Below are 15183 nucleotides of genomic sequence, written 5' to 3'. Positions count from 1 at the left end.
ACACGTAGTGGGATCTTTGTTAAAACTACAACGCTTGCCGAAACCCAGGATCGAACCAGGGACCTTTAGATTTTCAGTCTAACGCTCTCCCAACTGAGCTATTTTGGCACACTGCAGTTCGTGTGACCAGAAGTCACGTGGCACCATGCGTCGACACGAAGGCATCATAGAGCCCTTAAAGGAGATTTATAGTCACAGCATTCACTTCTATTTTATAACATCAGCATTGTACCCGCAGTAAAAACAATAGTTATTTTTGACAATCAAATATAAGCTCGGTTCAAAAATCTCCTTTCATGTTGTGATTGTTGCCTGTCTGCTGGCCGTCTATTTCCAGAACTTCCTGGATTTCCAGCATAATTTGCAGTTTCTCCTCTGCTGTTTACTTTCAGTTTCTAAGGACTACACATGAAAAAAGTTCTACTTGCTTTCATCAAGTTGTCTAAGGCTAGCTTTGGGATTGTCATGACTTTTACTATCTTTCAAAGCCGGCTAGGTCTTGTTCCCACCGGTTTCATTGGTATATTGCAGGTGAGGGCTTCAAAAATGCAACATGCTGGACTTTATTTCCTGAGTTTCTGCAGCGCTATGAGTATTGGTGTAAAATCTTTTGACATGTCCTTGCACATTGACTGAGAAAAGCATAAACTGCGGGATGCTGCACAATTGAGTTTCAGCTGCCCCCGAGACCCTAATCTGCTCTAAACAACTTTCTAAACCTTCCCCTTGGTCTTCCTTTTCTTGTCAGGAAGCGGTAAACCAAAACAAGCATGTCCAGTTGCCGAAACCCGGGATCGAACCAGGGACCTTTAGATCTTCAGTCTAACGCTCTCCCAACTGAGCTATTTCGGCCTGTTGTGCTAACTGTTGCCTACAATTGTGAGGTACCATGTGCTGGTGTGCAGGGATGCTATTGATGAGTGAAATTTTTATGTCGTTGCATGTTGCCGGAAATGAAAACAGGCAGCAAGATCCTTGACTTTGTTCCAGGTGAAACTAAGCAACCACTCTGTTATGACCAACAGGCACATGGGAAGCGAAAGAATCAAACGCGCACTAGCCTGATTAACAGGATAGACAAACAATCACACGTAGTGGGATCTTTGTTAAAACTACAACGCTTGCCGAAACCCGGGATCGAACCAGGGACCTTTAGATCTTCAGTCTAACGCTCTCCCAACTGAGCTATTTTGGCACACTGCAGTTTGTATGACCAGAAGTCACGTGGCACCATGCGTCGACACGAAGGCATCATAGAGCCCTTAAAGGAGATTTATAGTCACAGCATTCACTTCTATTTTATAACATCAGCATTGTACCCGCAGTAAAAACAATAGTTATTTTTGACAATCAAATATAAGCTCGGTTCAAAAATCTCCTTTCATGTTGTGATTGTTGCCTGTCTGCTGGCCGTCTATTTCCAGAACTTCCTGGATTTCCAGCATAATTTGCAGTTTCTCCTCTGCTGTTTACTTTCAGTTTCTAAGGACTACACATGAAAAAAGTTCTACTTGCTTTCATCAAGTTGTCTAAGGCTAGCTTTGGGATTGTCATGACTTTTACTATCTTTCAAAGCCGGCTAGGTCTTGTTCCCACCGGTTTCATTGGTATATTGCAGGTGAGGGCTTCAAAAATGCAACATGCTGGACTTTATTTCCTGAGGTTCTGCAGCGCTATGAGTATTGGTGTAAAATCTTTTGACATGTCCTTGCACATTGACTGAGAAAAGCATAAACTGCGGGATGCTGCACAATTGAGTTTCAGCTGCCCCCGAGACCCTAATCTGCTCTAAACAACTTTCTAAACCTTCCCCTTGGTCTTCCTTTTCTTGTCAGGAAGCGGTAAACCAAAACAAGCATGTCCAGTTGCCGAAACCCGGGATCGAACCAGGGACCTTTAGATCTTCAGTCTAACGCTCTCCCAACTGAGCTATTTCGGCCTGTTGTGCTAACTGTTGCCTACAATTGTGAGGTACCATGTGCTGGTGTGCAGGGATGCTATTGATGAGTGAAATTTTTATGTCGTTGCATGTTGCCGGAAATGAAAACAGGCAGCAAGATCCTTGACTTTGTTCCAGGTGAAACTAAGCAACCACTCTGTTATGACCAACAGGCACATGGGAAGCGAAAGAATCAAACACGCACTAGCCTGATTAACAGGATAGACAAACAATCACACGTAGTGGGATCTTTGTTAAAACTACAACGCTTGCCGAAACCCGGGATCGAACCAGGGACCTTTAGATCTTCAGTCTAACGCTCTCCCAACTGAGCTATTTTGGCACACTGCAGTTTGTGTGACCAGAAGTCACGTGGCACCATGCGTCGACACGAAGGCATCATAGAGCCCTTAAAGGAGATTTATAGTCACAGCATTCACTTCTATTTTATAACATCAGCATTGTACCCGCAGTAAAAACAATAGTTATTTTTGACAATCAAATATAAGCTCGGTTCAAAAATCTCCTTTCATGTTGTGATTGTTGCCTGTCTGCTGGCCGTCTATTTCCAGAACTTCCTGGATTTCCAGCATAATTTGCAGTTTCTCCTCTGCTGTTTACTTTCAGTTTCTAAGGACTACACATGAAAAAAGTTCTACTTGCTTTCATCAAGTTGTCTAAGGCTAGCTTTGGGATTGTCATGACTTTTACTATCTTTCAAAGCCGGCTAGGTCTTGTTCCCACCGGTTTCATTGGTATATTGCAGGTGAGGGCTTCAAAAATGCAACATGCTGGACTTTATTTCCTGAGGTTCTGCAGCGCTATGAGTATTGGTGTAAAATCTTTTGACATGTCCTTGCACATTGACTGAGAAAAGCATAAACTGCGGGATGCTGCACAATTGAGTTTCAGCTGCCCCCGAGACCCTAATCTGCTCTAAACAACTTTCTAAACCTTCCCCTTGGTCTTCCTTTTCTTGTCAGGAAGCGGTAAACCAAAACAAGCATGTCCAGTTGCCGAAACCCGGGATCGAACCAGGGACCTTTAGATCTTCAGTCTAACGCTCTCCCAACTGAGCTATTTCGGCCTGTTGTGCTAACTGTTGCCTACAATTGTGAGGTACCATGTGCTGGTGTGCAGGGATGCTATTGATGAGTGAAATTTTTATGTCGTTGCATGTTGCCGGAAATGAAAACAGGCAGCAAGATCCTTGACTTTGTTCCAGGTGAAACTAAGCAACCACTCTGTTATGACCAACAGGCACATGGGAAGCGAAAGAATCAAACGCGCACTAGCCTGATTAACAGGATAGACAAACAATCACACGTAGTGGGATCTTTGTTAAAACTACAACGCTTGCCGAAACCCGGGATCGAACCAGGGACCTTTAGATCTTCAGTCTAACGCTCTCCCAACTGAGCTATTTTGGCACACTGCAGTTTGTGTGACCAGAAGTCACGTGGCACCATGCGTCGACACGAAGGCATCATAGAGCCCTTAAAGGAGATTTATAGTCACAGCATTCACTTCTATTTTATAACATCAGCATTGTACCCGCAGTAAAAACAATAGTTATTTTTGACAATCAAATATAAGCTCGGTTCAAAAATCTCCTTTCATGTTGTGATTGTTGCCTGTCTGCTGGCCGTCTATTTCCAGAACTTCCTGGATTTCCAGCATAATTTGCAGTTTCTCCTCTGCTGTTTACTTTCAGTTTCTAAGGACTACACATGAAAAAAGTTCTACTTGCTTTCATCAAGTTGTCTAAGGCTAGCTTTGGGATTGTCATGACTTTTACTATCTTTCAAAGCCGGCTAGGTCTTGTTCCCACCGGTTTCATTGGTATATTGCAGGTGAGGGCTTCAAAAATGCATGTCGTTGCATGTTGCCGGAAATGAAAACAGGCAGCAAGATCCTTGACTTTGTTCCAGGTGAAACTAAGCAACCACTCTGTTATGACCAACAGGCACATGGGAAGCGAAAGAATCAAACACGCACTAGCCTGATTAACAGGATAGACAAACAATCACACGTAGTGGGATCTTTGTTAAAACTACAACGCTTGCCGAAACCCGGGATCGAACCAGGGACCTTTAGATCTTCAGTCTAACGCTCTCCCAACTGAGCTATTTTGGCACACTGCAGTTTGTGTGACCAGAAGTCACGTGGCACCATGCGTCGACACGAAGGCATCATAGAGCCCTTAAAGGAGATTTATAGTCACAGCATTCACTTCTATTTTATAACATCAGCATTGTACCCGCAGTAAAAACAATAGTTATTTTTGACAATCAAATATAAGCTCGGTTCAAAAATCTCCTTTCATGTTGTGATTGTTGCCTGTCTGCTGGCCGTCTATTTCCAGAACTTCCTGGATTTCCAGCATAATTTGCAGTTTCTCCTCTGCTGTTTACTTTCAGTTTCTAAGGACTACACATCAAAAAAGTTCTACTTGCTTTCATCAAGTTGTCTAAGGCTAGCTTTGGGATTGTCATGACTTTTACTATCTTTCAAAGCCGGCTAGGTCTTGTTCCCACCGGTTTCATTGGTATATTGCAGGTGAGGGCTTCAAAAATGCAACATGCTGGACTTTATTTCCTGAGGTTCTGCAGCGCTATGAGTATTGGTGTAAAATCTTTTGACATGTCCTTGCACATTGACTGAGAAAAGCATAAACTGCGGGATGCTGCACAATTGAGTTTCAGCTGCCCCCGAGACCCTAATCTGCTCTAAACAACTTTCTAAACCTTCCCCTTGGTCTTCCTTTTCTTGTCAGGAAGCGGTAAACCAAAACAAGCATGTCCAGTTGCCGAAACCCGGGATCGAACCAGGGACCTTTAGATCTTCAGTCTAACGCTCTCCCAACTGAGCTATTTCGGCCTGTTGTGCTAACTGTTGCCTACAATTGTGAGGTACCATGTGCTGGTGTGCAGGGATGCTATTGATGAGTGAAATTTTTATGTCGTTGCATGTTGCCGGAAATGAAAACAGGCAGCAAGATCCTTGACTTTGTTCCAGGTGAAACTAAGCAACCACTCTGTTATGACCAACAGGCACATGGGAAGCGAAAGAATCAAACACGCACTAGCCTGATTAACAGGATAGACAAACAATCACACGTAGTGGGATCTTTGTTAAAACTACAACGCTTGCCAAAACCCGGGATCGAACCAGGGACCTTTAGATCTTCAGTCTAACGCTCTCCCAACTGAGCTATTTTGGCACACTGCAGTTTGTGTGACCAGAAGTCACGTGGCACCATGCGTCGACACGAAGGCATCATAGAGCCCTTAAAGGAGATTTATAGTCACAGCATTCACTTCTATTTTATAACATCAGCATTGTACCCGCAGTAAAAACAATAGTTATTTTTGACAATCAAATATAAGCTCGGTTCAAAAATCTCCTTTCATGTTGTGATTGTTGCCTGTCTGCTGGCCGTCTATTTCCAGAACTTCCTGGATTTCCAGCATAATTTGCAGTTTCTCCTCTGCTGTTTACTTTCAGTTTCTAAAGACTACACATCAAAAAAGTTCTACTTGCTTTCATCAAGTTGTCTAAGGCTAGCTTTGGGATTGTCATGACTTTTACTATCTTTCAAAGCCGGCTAGGTCTTGTTCCCACCGGTTTCATTGGTATATTGCAGGTGAGGGCTTCAAAAATGCAACATGCTGGACTTTATTTCCTGAGGTTCTGCAGCGCTATGAGTATTGGTGTAAAATCTTTTGACATGTCCTTGCACATTGACTGAGAAAAGCATAAACTGCGGGATGCTGCACAATTGAGTTTCAGCTGCCCCCGAGACCCTAATCTGCTCTAAACAACTTTCTAAACCTTCCCCTTGGTCTTCCTTTTCTTGTCAGGAAGCGGTAAACCAAAACAAGCATGTCCAGTTGCCGAAACCCGGGATCGAACCAGGGACCTTTAGATCTTCAGTCTAACGCTCTCCCAACTGAGCTATTTCGGCCTGTTGTGCTAACTGTTGCCTACAATTGTGAGGTACCATGTGCTGGTGTGCAGGGATGCTATTGATGAGTGAAATTTTTATGTCGTTGCATGTTGCCGGAAATGAAAACAGGCAGCAAGATCCTTGACTTTGTTCCAGGTGAAACTAAGCAACCACTCTGTTATGACCAACAGGCACATGGGAAGCGAAAGAATCAAACACGCACTAGCCTGATTAACAGGATAGACAAACAATCACACGTAGTGGGATCTTTGTTAAAACTACAACGCTTGCCGAAACCCGGGATCGAACCAGGGACCTTTAGATCTTCAGTCTAACGCTCTCCCAACTGAGCTATTTTGGCACACTGCAGTTTGTGTGACCAGAAGTCACGTGGCACCATGCGTCGACACGAAGGCATCATAGAGCCCTTAAAGGAGATTTATAGTCACAGCATTCACTTCTATTTTATAACATCAGCATTGTACCCGCAGTAAAAACAATAGTTATTTTTGACAATCAAATATAAGCTCGGTTCAAAAATCTCCTTTCATGTTGTGATTGTTGCCTGTCTGCTGGCCGTCTATTTCCAGAACTTCCTGGATTTCCAGCATAATTTGCAGTTTCTCCTCTGCTGTTTACTTTCAGTTTCTAAGGACTACACATGAAAAAAGTTCTACTTGCTTTCATCAAGTTGTCTAAGGCTAGCTTTGGGATTGTCATGACTTTTACTATCTTTCAAAGCCGGCTAGGTCTTGTTCCCACCGGTTTCATTGGTATATTGCAGGTGAGGGCTTCAAAAATGCAACATGCTGGACTTTATTTCCTGAGGTTCTGCAGCGCTATGAGTATTGGTGTAAAATCTTTTGACATGTCCTTGCACATTGACTGAGAAAAGCATAAACTGCGGGATGCTGCACAATTGAGTTTCAGCTGCCCCCGAGACCCTAATCTGCTCTAAACAACTTTCTAAACCTTCCCCTTGGTCTTCCTTTTCTTGTCAGGAAGCGGTAAACCAAAACAAGCATGTCCAGTTGCCGAAACCCGGGATCGAACCAGGGACCTTTAGATCTTCAGTCTAACGCTCTCCCAACTGAGCTATTTCGGCCTGTTGTGCTAACTGTTGCCTACAATTGTGAGGTACCATGTGCTGGTGTGCAGGGATGCTATTGATGAGTGAAATTTTTATGTCGTTGCATGTTGCCGGAAATGAAAACAGGCAGCAAGATCCTTGACTTTGTTCCAGGTGAAACTAAGCAACCACTCTGTTATGACCAACAGGCACATGGGAAGCGAAAGAATCAAACACGCACTAGCCTGATTAACAGGATAGACAAACAATCACACAGCGCTTGCCGAAACCCGGGATCGAACCAGGGACCTTTAGATCTTCAGTCTAACGCTCTCCCAACTGAGCTATTTTGGCACACTGCAGTTTGTGTGACCAGAAGTCACGTGGCACCATGCGTCGACACGAAGGCATCATAGAGCCCTTAAAGGAGATTTATAGTCACAGCATTCACTTCTATTTTATAACATCAGCATTGTACCCGCAGTAAAAACAATAGTTATTTTTGACAATCAAATATAAGCTCGGTTCAAAAATCTCCTTTCATGTTGTGATTGTTGCCTGTCTGCTGGCCGTCTATTTCCAGAACTTCCTGGATTTCCAGCATAATTTGCAGTTTCTCCTCTGCTGTTTACTTTCAGTTTCTAAGGACTACACATCAAAAAAGTTCTACTTGCTTTCATCAAGTTGTCTAAGGCTAGCTTTGGGATTGTCATGACTTTTACTAGTCCAGGGACCTTTAGATCTTCAGTCTAAACGCTCTCCCAACTGAGCTATTTTGGCACACTGCAGTTTGTGTGACCAGAAGTCACGTGGCACCATGCGTCGACACGAAGGCATCATAGAGCCCTTAAAGGAGATTTATAGTCACAGCATTCACTTCTATTTTATAACATCAGCATTGTACCCGCAGTAAAAACAATAGTTATTTTTGACAATCAAATATAAGCTCGGTTCAAAAATCTCCTTTCATGTTGTGATTGTTGCCTGTCTGCTGGCCGTCTATTTCCAGAACTTCCTGGATTTCCAGCATAATTTGCAGTTTCTCCTCTGCTGTTTACTTTCAGTTTCTAAGGACTACACATGAAAAAAGTTCTACTTGCTTTCATCAAGTTGTCTAAGGCTAGCTTTGGGATTGTCATGACTTTTACTATCTTTCAAAGCCGGCTAGGTCTTGTTCCCACCGGTTTCATTGGTATATTGCAGGTGAGGGCTTCAAAAATGCAACATGCTGGACTTTATTTCCTGAGGTTCTGCAGCGCTATGAGTATTGGTGTAAAATCTTTTGACATGTCCTTGCACATTGACTGAGAAAAGCATAAACTGCGGGATGCTGCACAATTGAGTTTCAGCTGCCCCCGAGACCCTAATCTGCTCTAAACAACTTTCTAAACCTTCCCCTTGGTCTTCCTTTTCTTGTCAGGAAGCGGTAAACCAAAACAAGCATGTCCAGTTGCCGAAACCCGGGATCGAACCAGGGACCTTTAGATCTTCAGTCTAACGCTCTCCCAACTGAGCTATTTCGGCCTGTTGTGCTAACTGTTGCCTACAATTGTGAGGTACCATGTGCTGGTGTGCAGGGATGCTATTGATGAGTGAAATTTTTATGTCGTTGCATGTTGCCGGAAATGAAAACAGGCAGCAAGATCCTTGACTTTGTTCCAGGTGAAACTAAGCAACCACTCTGTTATGACCAACAGGCACATGGGAAGCGAAAGAATCAAACACACACTAGCCTGATTAACAGGATAGACAAACAATCACACGTAGTGGGATCTTTGTTAAAACTACAACGCTTGCCGAAACCCGGGATCGAACCAGGGACCTTTAGATCTTCAGTCTAACGCTCTCCCAACTGAGCTATTTTGGCACACTGCAGTTTGTGTGACCAGAAGTCACGTGGCACCATGCGTCGACACGAAGGCATCATAGAGCCCTTAAAGGAGATTTATAGTCACAGCATTCACTTCTATTTTATAACATCAGCATTGTACCCGCAGTAAAAACAATAGTTATTTTTGACAATCAAATATAAGCTCGGTTCAAAAATCTCCTTTCATGTTGTGATTGTTGCCTGTCTGCTGGCCGTCTATTTCCAGAACTTCCTGGATTTCCAGCATAATTTGCAGTTTCTCCTCTGCTGTTTACTTTCAGTTTCTAAGGACTACACATGAAAAAAGTTCTACTTGCTTTCATCAAGTTGTCTAAGGCTAGCTTTGGGATTGTCATGACTTTTACTATCTTTCAAAGCCGGCTAGGTCTTGTTCCCACCGGTTTCATTGGTATATTGCAGGTGAGGGCTTCAAAAATGCAACATGCTGGACTTTATTTCCTGAGGTTCTGCAGCGCTATGAGTATTGGTGTAAAATCTTTTGACATGTCCTTGCACATTGACTGAGAAAAGCATAAACTGCGGGATGCTGCACAATTGAGTTTCAGCTGCCCCCGAGACCCTAATCTGCTCTAAACAACTTTCTAAACCTTCCCCTTGGTCTTCCTTTTCTTGTCAGGAAGCGGTAAACCAAAACAAGCATGTCCAGTTGCCGAAACCCGGGATCGAACCAGGGACCTTTAGATCTTCAGTCTAACGCTCTCCCAACTGAGCTATTTCGGCCTGTTGTGCTAACTGTTGCCTACAATTGTGAGGTACCATGTGCTGGTGTGCAGGGATGCTATTGATGAGTGAAATTTTTATGTCGTTGCATGTTGCCGGAAATGAAAACAGGCAGCAAGATCCTTGACTTTGTTCCAGGTGAAACTAAGCAACCACTCTGTTATGACCAACAGGCACATGGGAAGCGAAAGAATCAAACACGCACTAGCCTGATTAACAGGATAGACAAACAATCACACGTAGTGGGATCTTTGTTAAAACTACAACGCTTGCCGAAACCCGGGATCGAACCAGGGACCTTTAGATCTTCAGTCTAACGCTCTCCCAACTGAGCTATTTTGGCACACTGCAGTTTGTGTGACCAGAAGTCACGTGGCACCATGCGTCGACACGAAGGCATCATAGAGCCCTTAAAGGAGATTTATAGTCACAGCATTCACTTCTATTTTATAACATCAGCATTGTACCCGCAGTAAAAACAATAGTTATTTTTGACAATCAAATATAAGCTCGGTTCAAAAATCTCCTTTCATGTTGTGATTGTTGCCTGTCTGCTGGCCGTCTATTTCCAGAACTTCCTGGATTTCCAGCATAATTTGCAGTTTCTCCTCTGCTGTTTACTTTCAGTTTCTAAGGACTACACATGAAAAAAGTTCTACTTGCTTTCATCAAGTTGTCTAAGGCTAGCTTTGGGATTGTCATGACTTTTACTATCTTTCAAAGCCGGCTAGGTCTTGTTCCCACCGGTTTCATTGGTATATTGCAGGTGAGGGCTTCAAAAATGCAACATGCTGGACTTTATTTCCTGAGGTTCTGCAGCGCTATGAGTATTGGTGTAAAATCTTTTGACATGTCCTTGCACATTGACTGAGAAAAGCATAAACTGCGGGATGCTGCACAATTGAGTTTCAGCTGCCCCCGAGACCCTAATCTGCTCTAAACAACTTTCTAAACCTTCCCCTTGGTCTTCCTTTTCTTGTCAGGAAGCGGTAAACCAAAACAAGCATGTCCAGTTGCCGAAACCCGGGATCGAACCAGGGACCTTTAGATCTTCAGTCTAACGCTCTCCCAACTGAGCTATTTCGGCCTGTTGTGCTAACTGTTGCCTACAATTGTGAGGTACCATGTGCTGGTGTGCAGGGATGCTATTGATGAGTGAAATTTTTATGTCGTTGCATGTTGCCGGAAATGAAAACAGGCAGCAAGATCCTTGACTTTGTTCCAGGTGAAACTAAGCAACCACTCTGTTATGACCAACAGGCACATGGGAAGCGAAAGAATCAAACGCGTACTAGCCTGATTAACAGGATAGACAAACAATCACACGTAGTGGGATCTTTGTTAAAACTACAACGCTTGCCGAAACCCGGGATCGAACCAGGGACCTTTAGATCTTCAGTCTAACGCTCTCCCAACTGAGCTATTTTGGCACACTGCAGTTTGTGTGACCAGAAGTCACGTGGCACCATGCGTCGACACGAAGGCATCATAGAGCCCTTAAAGGAGATTTATAGTCACAGCATTCACTTCTATTTTATAACATCAGCATTGTACCCGCAGTAAAAACAATAGTTATTTTTGACAATCAAATATAAGCTCGGTTCAAAAATCTCCTTTCATGTTGTGATTGTTGCCTGTCTGCTGGCCGTCTATTTCCAGAACTTCCTGGATTTCCAGCATAATTTGCAGTTTCTCCTCTGCTGTTTACTTTCAGTTTCTAAGGACTACACATGAAAAAAGTTCTACTTGCTTTCATCAAGTTGTCTAAGGCTAGCTTTGGGATTGTCATGACTTTTACTATCTTTCAAAGCCGGCTAGGTCTTGTTCCCACCGGTTTCATTGGTATATTGCAGGTGAGGGCTTCAAAAATGCAACATGCTGGACTTTATTTCCTGAGGTTCTGCAGCGCTATGAGTATTGGTGTAAAATCTTTTGACATGTCCTTGCACATTGACTGAGAAAAGCATAAACTGCGGGATGCTGCACAATTGAGTTTCAGCTGCCCCCGAGACCCTAATCTGCTCTAAACAACTTTCTAAACCTTCCCCTTGGTCTTCCTTTTCTTGTCAGGAAGCGGTAAACCAAAACAAGCATGTCCAGTTGCCGAAACCCGGGATCGAACCAGGGACCTTTAGATCTTCAGTCTAACGCTCTCCCAACTGAGCTATTTCGGCCTGTTGTGCTAACTGTTGCCTACAATTGTGAGGTACCATGTGCTGGTGTGCAGGGATGCTATTGATGAGTGAAATTTTTATGTCGTTGCATGTTGCCGGAAATGAAAACAGGCAGCAAGATCCTTGACTTTGTTCCAGGTGAAACTAAGCAACCACTCTGTTATGACCAACAGGCACATGGGAAGCGAAAGAATCAAACACGCACTAGCCTGATTAACAGGATAGACAAACAATCACACGTAGTGGGATCTTTGTTAAAACTACAACGCTTGCCGAAACCCGGGATCGAACCAGGGACCTTTAGATCTTCAGTCTAACGCTCTCCCAACTGAGCTATTTTGGCACACTGCAGTTTATGTGACCAGAAGTCACGTGGCACCATGCGTCGACACGAAGGCATCATAGAGCCCTTAAAGGAGATTTATAGTCACAGCATTCACTTCTATTTTATAACATCAGCATTGTACCCGCAGTAAAAACAATAGTTATTTTTGACAATCAAATATAAGCTCGGTTCAAAAATCTCCTTTCATGTTGTGATTGTTGCCTGTCTGCTGGCCGTCTATTTCCAGAACTTCCTGGATTTCCAGCATAATTTGCAGTTTCTCCTCTGCTGTTTACTTTCAGTTTCTAAGGACTACACATCAAAAAAGTTCTACTTGCTTTCATCAAGTTGTCTAAGGCTAGCTTTGGGATTGTCATGACTTTTACTATCTTTCAAAGCCGGCTAGGTCTTGTTCCCACCGGTTTCATTGGTATATTGCAGGTGAGGGCTTCAAAAATGCAACATGCTGGACTTTATTTCCTGAGGTTCTGCAGCGCTATGAGTATTGGTGTAAAATCTTTTGACATGTCCTTGCACATTGACTGAGAAAAGCATAAACTGCGGGATGCTGCACAATTGAGTTTCAGCTGCCCCCGAGACCCTAATCTGCTCTAAACAACTTTCTAAACCTTCCCCTTGGTCTTCCTTTTCTTGTCAGGAAGCGGTAAACCAAAACAAGCATATCCAGTTGCCGAAACCCGGGATCGAACCAGGGACCTTTAGATCTTCAGTCTAACGCTCTCCCAACTGAGCTATTTCGGCCTGTTGTGCTAACTGTTGCCTACAATTGTGAGGTACCATGTGCTGGTGTGCAGGGATGCTATTGATGAGTGAAATTTTTATGTCGTTGCATGTTGCCGGAAATGAAAACAGGCAGCAAGATCCTTGACTTTGTTCCAGGTGAAACTAAGCAACCACTCTGTTATGACCAACAGGCACATGGGAAGCGAAAGAATCAAACACGCACTAGCCTGATTAACAGGATAGACAAACAATCACACGTAGTGGGATCTTTGTTAAAACTACAACGCTTGCCGAAACCCAGGATCGAACCAGGGACCTTTAGATCTTCAGTCTAACGCTCTCCCAACTGAGCTATTTTGGCACACTGCAGTTTGTGTGACCAGAAGTCACGTGGCACCATGCGTCGACACGAAGGCATCATAGAGCCCTTAAAGGAGATTTATAGTCACAGCATTCACTTCTATTTTATAACATCAGCATTGTACCCGCAGTAAAAACAATAGTTATTTTTGACAATCAAATATAAGCTCGGTTCAAAAATCTCCTTTCATGTTGTGATTGTTGCCTGTCTGCTGGCCGTCTATTTCCAGAACTTCCTGGATTTCCAGCATAATTTGCAGTTTCTCCTCTGCTGTTTACTTTCAGTTTCTAAGGACTACACATGAAAAAAGTTCTACTTGCTTTCATCAAGTTGTCTAAGGCTAGCTTTGGGATTGTCATGACTTTTACTATCTTTCAAAGCCGGCTAGGTCTTGTTCCCACCGGTTTCATTGGTATATTGCAGGTGAGGGCTTCAAAAATGCAACATGCTGGACTTTATTTCCTGAGGTTCTGCAGCGCTATGAGTATTGGTGTAAAATCTTTTGACATGTCCTTGCACATTGACTGAGAAAAGCATAAACTGCGGGATGCTGCACAATTGAGTTTCAGCTGCCCCCGAGACCCTAATCTGCTCTAAACAACTTTCTAAACCTTCCCCTTGGTCTTCCTTTTCTTGTCAGGAAGCGGTAAACCAAAACAAGCATGTCCAGTTGCCGAAACCCGGGATCGAACCAGGGACCTTTAGATCTTCAGTCTAACGCTCTCCCAACTGAGCTATTTCGGCCTGTTGTGCTAACTGTTGCCTACAATTGTGAGGTACCATGTGCTGGTGTGCAGGGATGCTATTGATGCCGGAAATGAAAACAGGCAGCAAGATCCTTGACTTTGTTCCAGGTGAAACTAAGCAACCACTCTGTTATGACCAACAGGCACATGGGAAGCGAAAGAATCAAACACGCACTAGCCTGATTAACAGGATAGACAAACAATCACACAACGCTTGCCGAAACCCGGGATCGAACCAGGGACCTTTAGATCTTCAGTCTAACACTCTCCCAACTGAGCTATTTTGGCACACTGCAGTTTGTGTGACCAGAAGTCACGTGGCACCATGCGTCGACACGAAGGCATCATAGAGCCCTTAAAGGAGATTTATAGTCACAGCATTCACTTCTATTTTATAACATCAGCATTGTACCCGCAGTAAAAACAATAGTTATTTTTGACAATCAAATATAAGCTCGGTTCAAAAATCTCCTTTCATGTTGTGATTGTTGCCTGTCTGCTGGCCGTCTATTTCCAGAACTTCCTGGATTTCCAGCATAATTTGCAGTTTCTCCTCTGCTGTTTACTTTCAGTTTCTAAGGACTACACATCAAAAAAGTTCTACTTGCTTTCATCAAGTTGTCTAAGGCTAGCTTTGGGATTGTCATGACTTTTACTATCTTTCAAAGCCGGCTAGGTCTTGTTCCCACCGGTTTCATTGGTATATTGCAGGTGAGGGCTTCAAAAATGCAACATGCTGGACTTTATTTCCTGAGGTTCTGCAGCGCTATGAGTATTGGTGTAAAATCTTTTGACATGTCCTTGCACATTGACTGAGAAAAGCATAAACTGCGGGATGCTGCACAATTGAGTTTCAGCTGCCCCCGAGACCCTAATCTGCTCTAAACAACTTTCTAAACCTTCCCCTTGGTCTTCCTTTTCTTGTCAGGAAGCGGTAAACCAAAACAAGCATGTCCAGTTGCCGAAACCCGGGATCGAACCAGGGACCTTTAGATCTTCAGTCTAACGCTCTCCCAACTGAGCTATTTCGGCCTGTTGTGCTAACTGTTGCCTACAATTGTGAGGTACCATGTGCTGGTGTGCAGGGATGCTATTGATGAGTGAAATTTTTATGTCGTTGCATGTTGCCGGAAATGAAAACAGGCAGCAAGATCCTTGACTTTGTTCCAGGTGAAACTAAGCAACCACTCTGTTATGACCAACAGGCACATGGGAAGCGAAAGAATCAAACACGCACTAGCCTGATTAACAGGATAGACAAACAA

At 43.6% G+C, this 15183-nt stretch overlaps 27 non-coding genes across 27 annotated transcripts; all 27 read right to left on the bottom strand.

The window, feature by feature from the left end:
• Positions 1 to 35: 35 nt before the first annotated feature.
• TRNAF-GAA (transfer RNA phenylalanine (anticodon GAA)) lies at positions 36 to 108 on the bottom strand. Its single transcript has one exon. It is a non-coding gene; the product is annotated as a tRNA-Phe (tRNA).
• Positions 109 to 779: 671 nt separating this feature from the next.
• TRNAF-GAA (transfer RNA phenylalanine (anticodon GAA)) lies at positions 780 to 852 on the bottom strand. The gene has a single exon. It is a non-coding gene; the product is annotated as a tRNA-Phe (tRNA).
• Positions 853 to 1122: 270 nt separating this feature from the next.
• On the bottom strand, positions 1123 to 1195 carry TRNAF-GAA (transfer RNA phenylalanine (anticodon GAA)). Its single transcript has one exon. It is a non-coding gene; the product is annotated as a tRNA-Phe (tRNA).
• Positions 1196 to 1866: 671 nt separating this feature from the next.
• On the bottom strand, positions 1867 to 1939 carry TRNAF-GAA (transfer RNA phenylalanine (anticodon GAA)). Its single transcript has one exon. It is a non-coding gene; the product is annotated as a tRNA-Phe (tRNA).
• A 270-nt stretch (positions 1940 to 2209) lies between these two features.
• TRNAF-GAA (transfer RNA phenylalanine (anticodon GAA)) lies at positions 2210 to 2282 on the bottom strand. Its single transcript has one exon. It is a non-coding gene; the product is annotated as a tRNA-Phe (tRNA).
• A 671-nt stretch (positions 2283 to 2953) lies between these two features.
• TRNAF-GAA (transfer RNA phenylalanine (anticodon GAA)) lies at positions 2954 to 3026 on the bottom strand. Its single transcript has one exon. It is a non-coding gene; the product is annotated as a tRNA-Phe (tRNA).
• A 270-nt stretch (positions 3027 to 3296) lies between these two features.
• Positions 3297 to 3369, bottom strand: TRNAF-GAA (transfer RNA phenylalanine (anticodon GAA)). The gene has a single exon. It is a non-coding gene; the product is annotated as a tRNA-Phe (tRNA).
• A 633-nt stretch (positions 3370 to 4002) lies between these two features.
• On the bottom strand, positions 4003 to 4075 carry TRNAF-GAA (transfer RNA phenylalanine (anticodon GAA)). Its single transcript has one exon. It is a non-coding gene; the product is annotated as a tRNA-Phe (tRNA).
• A 671-nt stretch (positions 4076 to 4746) lies between these two features.
• On the bottom strand, positions 4747 to 4819 carry TRNAF-GAA (transfer RNA phenylalanine (anticodon GAA)). Its single transcript has one exon. It is a non-coding gene; the product is annotated as a tRNA-Phe (tRNA).
• Positions 4820 to 5089: 270 nt separating this feature from the next.
• TRNAF-GAA (transfer RNA phenylalanine (anticodon GAA)) lies at positions 5090 to 5162 on the bottom strand. Its single transcript has one exon. It is a non-coding gene; the product is annotated as a tRNA-Phe (tRNA).
• A 671-nt stretch (positions 5163 to 5833) lies between these two features.
• Positions 5834 to 5906, bottom strand: TRNAF-GAA (transfer RNA phenylalanine (anticodon GAA)). Its single transcript has one exon. It is a non-coding gene; the product is annotated as a tRNA-Phe (tRNA).
• A 270-nt stretch (positions 5907 to 6176) lies between these two features.
• TRNAF-GAA (transfer RNA phenylalanine (anticodon GAA)) lies at positions 6177 to 6249 on the bottom strand. The gene has a single exon. It is a non-coding gene; the product is annotated as a tRNA-Phe (tRNA).
• A 671-nt stretch (positions 6250 to 6920) lies between these two features.
• Positions 6921 to 6993, bottom strand: TRNAF-GAA (transfer RNA phenylalanine (anticodon GAA)). Its single transcript has one exon. It is a non-coding gene; the product is annotated as a tRNA-Phe (tRNA).
• Positions 6994 to 7238: 245 nt separating this feature from the next.
• Positions 7239 to 7311, bottom strand: TRNAF-GAA (transfer RNA phenylalanine (anticodon GAA)). The gene has a single exon. It is a non-coding gene; the product is annotated as a tRNA-Phe (tRNA).
• Positions 7312 to 8408: 1097 nt separating this feature from the next.
• On the bottom strand, positions 8409 to 8481 carry TRNAF-GAA (transfer RNA phenylalanine (anticodon GAA)). Its single transcript has one exon. It is a non-coding gene; the product is annotated as a tRNA-Phe (tRNA).
• Positions 8482 to 8751: 270 nt separating this feature from the next.
• Positions 8752 to 8824, bottom strand: TRNAF-GAA (transfer RNA phenylalanine (anticodon GAA)). Its single transcript has one exon. It is a non-coding gene; the product is annotated as a tRNA-Phe (tRNA).
• Positions 8825 to 9495: 671 nt separating this feature from the next.
• TRNAF-GAA (transfer RNA phenylalanine (anticodon GAA)) lies at positions 9496 to 9568 on the bottom strand. The gene has a single exon. It is a non-coding gene; the product is annotated as a tRNA-Phe (tRNA).
• A 270-nt stretch (positions 9569 to 9838) lies between these two features.
• Positions 9839 to 9911, bottom strand: TRNAF-GAA (transfer RNA phenylalanine (anticodon GAA)). The gene has a single exon. It is a non-coding gene; the product is annotated as a tRNA-Phe (tRNA).
• Positions 9912 to 10582: 671 nt separating this feature from the next.
• TRNAF-GAA (transfer RNA phenylalanine (anticodon GAA)) lies at positions 10583 to 10655 on the bottom strand. The gene has a single exon. It is a non-coding gene; the product is annotated as a tRNA-Phe (tRNA).
• A 270-nt stretch (positions 10656 to 10925) lies between these two features.
• On the bottom strand, positions 10926 to 10998 carry TRNAF-GAA (transfer RNA phenylalanine (anticodon GAA)). The gene has a single exon. It is a non-coding gene; the product is annotated as a tRNA-Phe (tRNA).
• A 671-nt stretch (positions 10999 to 11669) lies between these two features.
• Positions 11670 to 11742, bottom strand: TRNAF-GAA (transfer RNA phenylalanine (anticodon GAA)). Its single transcript has one exon. It is a non-coding gene; the product is annotated as a tRNA-Phe (tRNA).
• A 270-nt stretch (positions 11743 to 12012) lies between these two features.
• On the bottom strand, positions 12013 to 12085 carry TRNAF-GAA (transfer RNA phenylalanine (anticodon GAA)). Its single transcript has one exon. It is a non-coding gene; the product is annotated as a tRNA-Phe (tRNA).
• A 671-nt stretch (positions 12086 to 12756) lies between these two features.
• Positions 12757 to 12829, bottom strand: TRNAF-GAA (transfer RNA phenylalanine (anticodon GAA)). The gene has a single exon. It is a non-coding gene; the product is annotated as a tRNA-Phe (tRNA).
• A 270-nt stretch (positions 12830 to 13099) lies between these two features.
• On the bottom strand, positions 13100 to 13172 carry TRNAF-GAA (transfer RNA phenylalanine (anticodon GAA)). The gene has a single exon. It is a non-coding gene; the product is annotated as a tRNA-Phe (tRNA).
• Positions 13173 to 13843: 671 nt separating this feature from the next.
• TRNAF-GAA (transfer RNA phenylalanine (anticodon GAA)) lies at positions 13844 to 13916 on the bottom strand. Its single transcript has one exon. It is a non-coding gene; the product is annotated as a tRNA-Phe (tRNA).
• A 217-nt stretch (positions 13917 to 14133) lies between these two features.
• On the bottom strand, positions 14134 to 14206 carry TRNAF-GAA (transfer RNA phenylalanine (anticodon GAA)). Its single transcript has one exon. It is a non-coding gene; the product is annotated as a tRNA-Phe (tRNA).
• Positions 14207 to 14877: 671 nt separating this feature from the next.
• On the bottom strand, positions 14878 to 14950 carry TRNAF-GAA (transfer RNA phenylalanine (anticodon GAA)). The gene has a single exon. It is a non-coding gene; the product is annotated as a tRNA-Phe (tRNA).
• Positions 14951 to 15183: the final 233 nt, after the last annotated feature.

The sequence above is a fragment of the Aquarana catesbeiana genome, linkage group LG04, assembly GCF_042186555.1.
Source record: "Aquarana catesbeiana isolate 2022-GZ linkage group LG04, ASM4218655v1, whole genome shotgun sequence".
Taxonomy (NCBI): domain Eukaryota; kingdom Metazoa; phylum Chordata; class Amphibia; order Anura; family Ranidae; genus Aquarana; species Aquarana catesbeiana.
This window is presented reverse-complemented; position numbering and strand designations above follow the sequence as displayed.